General features: G+C 45.8%; 1 pseudogene; it reads left to right on the top strand.

Moving 5' to 3' along the window:
- Positions 1 to 572: 572 nt before the first annotated feature.
- Positions 573 to 1,229, top strand: LOC106841971 (peroxiredoxin-5, mitochondrial-like; annotated as a pseudogene).
- Positions 1,230 to 4,615: the final 3,386 nt, after the last annotated feature.

The following is a 4,615-nucleotide window of genomic DNA, read 5'->3' as shown; positions in this document are numbered from 1 at the left end:
AAAAATCCTCTGTGTTCACCCCGAAAACATTCGGAATCCAGTCTGCATAGACGTATGGAAAAGATAGTCCATTGAAAAGCTCTCGAGAGGACTGAAGCCAGTCGAGAATGGCGTGAACGTGTGTGTTATTGTTTTGTGCAGAAAATAAAGGGGAAGACGTGTTTTTAAGTCTCTTGACTTTATGAATTCCCTGCCCTTTTTATTTAAAAAATACTAAAAATTAGGCTTGACGAAAAAGAAGGAAGTATTCTTTGATTTTGGAAAATGCCTAATTGAGCTCCTTGCCCATTCTGGCTACAAACTAATCAAGCATTAGAGAACTGGCAAAAACCATTCACCTGTGTAAGAAACAAACAGTAAAATGATAAATACCAGGCAGTATGTTCTTTTGGGCTGAGCATCCTCATGTCACTGCCAATACTGGTTCTCCAAGCAAATATGATTTTATCCATCACAGATCCAAAACATCCACAAACTGCAAACTGCCTTATCTCTTCACCACAGCCCTTTCTTTAAATTTAAAACTTAAATTTTTAATTTAAAAAAAATCACTGCCAAAGAGGAAATAGGGGATGGGGCAGTTGTGGCCTGGGGCCCGCGTGCAACAGGTGGACCTGCACTGGGGCATCCTGGGCAACCCAGCAGGTGAGTTACTCCCCAGGCGGCTAGAGTGGCAGAGCAGGAGGGAGACAGAGGAGGAGTCAGAGAACACATGCTTGGTGAGTTCGGGGGTTTCAAAAGCGCTGCCCCTGATTGAGGAGGGAGATGCCACCCTATCAGTGTTGGCGTTTGAAGGGGAGCCCGGTAACAAGGTGACCCTGGTAGAGTTCAAGGACAACAAGGGAGGGCTGTTTGGGGTCCCTGGAGCCTCTATCCCCAACTGTTTCTGGACCCACCTGCGGAGGTCTGTGCAGCAGGCTGGGGCTCTGAAGGCCTGGGTGATCCAAGTGGCGGCAGTTAGGAGTGTCAATGATGTCCTTGTGACTGAAGAGTGGGGACCAGCCCATAACGTAGAAGGCAGGGCTCGGCTCTCAGCTGACCCCACGGGGGCATTTGGGAAGGAGACAGATTTGTTACTAGATGATTCCTTGGTGTCCCTCTTTGGGAACTGATGGCTCAAGAGGTTCTGCATGGTGATAGAGGATGGCAGAGTGAAGTCCCTGAATGGGGAGCTGGATGGCACAGGCCTCACCTGCAGCCTGGTCTCCAGCATCCTCTGCCTGCTCTGAGGCTCGGCCCAGAAATGCTCCTTCTCCCTTCTCCTATTTCACCTGCCCAGCTCTGGGCAGAGGGCCCCTACCCCACCTCACCTGCGGATACCCAATCGGAACCTTGGCCAAATTTCTGCAATAAACACTTCTGGTTCAAAAAAAGAGAGGAAACAACTTTTTAGCTCTGGTTACAATGGACTCAGTGCCCCAACAGTGGCTCAGTGGGAGGAAAGACGAGCAAATGTCACCTATGGGTGCCTTAAAATAATTCTGTTAATCTGAATATAAACACTTAGATTTCTAGTAAACAAATGTGAGCTACCAGTCTGTGACATTTCCATCCTGGGTAGCCACAGTGAGGAACAGCAAATTAAACTGGTGTGGAACAAGTCGGATCCATTGTGAGTGTGCTTTTAGCAGCAGCTGTTGGAATCAGCCAACAACTGCTGACTCCCTGAGAAGGCTGATCCAGGTAGAATTAAAAATCTATGTAAGGAAAGTGGTCTGAGTCCTGGAGTTGTGCAAAAACTGAAGCAGATTGCACGTGTGGTTGGATGAGGGTGATTTAAAACTCCAAGGAAGTGGCAAGGAAGACACAGATGAATCTAGGAAGGAAAGCTACTGAGCTTTGAGAAATTTCTGCTGGGAGATCTGTGTAAAGTTTAAAAAAACCTGGGTAGTTTGTCCTTATATCCTTATAGACAGTTATTCCATCTTTCTGTGTTGGCTGTTATAAGCAGCTGGTTTTGGCTTATTAGTGTTATAGATAAATATGATGTTCTGAACTATTTCTAAATGAATGCTTCAGAGTTGCTGGATTGTCTTTCCTCCATGTAATCATAATATTGGCCTTTTATAATAGATTTGGTTATGAAAGACAAGCAGTACTGAATTTATTAATTTCTTCTGTTATACTGAATCTGAAATTAGAAGTTATTGTTCCCAAGTATATGGCGGTATCTTGGTAACAGCCATATAGGAAACTATAGTTGAGGGGGAAATAATTTTCATGCTTTTCTACTGAATTTTCTCTATTAAAATAGGTGCATATTAGATGTTATGATGTACTGCCCAGATCCTCCTTCAGGCACGAAGGGCCCATTCTCTAACCCGCTGGTAGCGCTGCCTGTCAGCCCCTTCAGAGACTGCCTCAGCTCAGTAAAGCTGCCCTATCCAAGATCAAGCCCTCTTTGTGGCTATGCCCACACCCAGTGCCTGATCAAGAGGAGGGCATGAATGTTTCTTCTGAAGGCCCATTCCTGTAGTCCCAACTCTGGACAACTCTAAACAGCCATCCCAACTGCAAAACTCCCATGAAACTAGCTGAGACCTTCGCTGGAATCGCATTACTACTCAAATACTCCTTCTGCCTGTTTCTTCTTTCTTTCCTTCCCTTCCCTAGCCATGGATCTCATGAGCCCTCCCTAATAAATGCCCTGCATGGTAGTCTCTGTTTCAGAGTCTGCTTCCCGAGGAACCCAACCTGTGATAGTTTGTGCCGAGCATGGTCCATGAAAGCAGACATTGAGATGAGATTTTGGAGCTGGGTCACCCACCACCTGGATGGCAATAAGGATTCCATCAGTGATAGCTGGAACACAGATATCTCCAGGTACAAGATAGCAGTGCACTTAAAACTTTCTCCAGTGGTGAACTGGGATGGCATTCTGTTGGAAAGAAATGTATTAGCTGATATGTTATCAACATTTGAGAAATATAAAGAGAATAGTAACTCTAAGGGCAATGGAACTAAGCGGCTATTGCTAAGTATGATTGATGATTTTGAGAAGGATAACACAAAGCTGAGTGGATTGGTCAGTAATTAAAAGTAAAATGTGAAGGCCAGACACCTCCTGGGTAGCATATAATGAAGTTCCCATCTTCTGCAGCTAAAGCACAAAGAAAGCTGAGGTCCAGGCCAAGGGCTTAATTGTAAGAGTAGCCGAGCTCCACAGAAGGTTCAACTCCCAAACAAGGCAGGTCTGCCACGGCAAGGTCAGAGTTCTGGTTGGGAGCCCTGGACTCCCACACATGGGCTGGGCACATCAGAGTTGGTGACTCCAAAGTCTTGAATCTTCAGACACTCCTAAACCCTCTAAACCCTCTGCAAACGCGGTCCACTCCTCACCACTCTTCTCTTTTAAAGGGGAAGCGAGCACTAGCCCTTGGTCAAAGAAGATGCCAAAAGCTCTCCTCCCAAGCTGACTTGGACTCTCCTCAGGATTTATCCCCACCTTCCCTCCTGGTCAAAAGGCCAATAACTGGTGTTAAACCATAATGTAAGCTAATCAGGAGAGATTTTTTTTCATTCGTCTTTGGCATTATCAAACAAACACAGCCAATAGAAGGGAAAGATCATCAGACTGATGAGTCTGAGGTTCCAGCTCTCCTCTCAGCTCTGCCAGTGCCCCTCTGGTGTGACCCTGGACATATGACCTCCCTGTGCCTCTTTCTTTCCTGTATAAAATAAGGGATTTAAAATTAGGAAGAACACTTGAGTTTGGGTCACAGATGCATCATCCAGGTATGTAATGTACACTTTCTCAAGGAGGGCCTTGAGAGACAGTGGTAAGGGAAATACTCCAAATTGGCAGAGCTTGTTGTAACTGGTCATTCACTTTGTGTGGAAAGAGGAGTAACCCAACGGGGTGTGTGTGTGTGTGTGTGTGTGCGTGCGCGCACGCGTGTGTATTTATTCATGGTCAGTGGCAAATGGAGCATGGAAGGAGGAGTATTGAAAGATTAGGGACAAGCAGGTCGAAGGTAGAAGCATGTGAATATATGAATGCAAGTGAGCAGGAAAGATGAAGACCTTTAGATCCCATATTAAGGACTAATATAGAGCATCAATCAAAGAAAAGGCACTAAAAAATGAGGTTGGGAGAGGGATAAATAGGCAGAACACAGATGATTTTTAGGACACTGAAAATACTCTGGGGGCCGACCCAGTGGCACAGTGGTTAAGTGCACACATTCTACTTCGGCGGCCTGGGGTTCACCGGTTCGGATCCCGGGTGCGGACATACGCACTGCTTTCAAACCACGCTGTGGTAGGCATCCCACATATAAAGTAAAGGAAGATGGGCACAGATGTTAGCTCAGGGCCAGTCTTCCTCAGCAAAAAGAGGAGGATTGGCAGCAGATGTTAGCTCAGGGCTGATCTTCCTCAAAAAAAACAAAAAGAAAATACTCCGTATGATACTATAATGATGGATACATGTCATTATACATACGCCCAAACCTATAGAATGTCCAGCACCAACAGTGAACCTAAAGTGAACTATCAGCTTTGGGTGGTGATCGTGTGCCAGTGTAGCCTCATCAGTTGTAACAATTGTGCCACTTTGGTGGGGAGTGTTGATAATGGCGTAGGCTACGTATGTGTGGGGGCAGGGGATATATGG

Source organism: Equus asinus, chromosome 1 (genome assembly GCF_041296235.1).
Source record: "Equus asinus isolate D_3611 breed Donkey chromosome 1, EquAss-T2T_v2, whole genome shotgun sequence".
Classification (NCBI taxonomy): Eukaryota; Metazoa; Chordata; class Mammalia; order Perissodactyla; family Equidae; genus Equus; species Equus asinus.
Note: the sequence above shows the minus strand (reverse complement) of the source record. Positions and strands in the feature narration are given on the sequence as shown.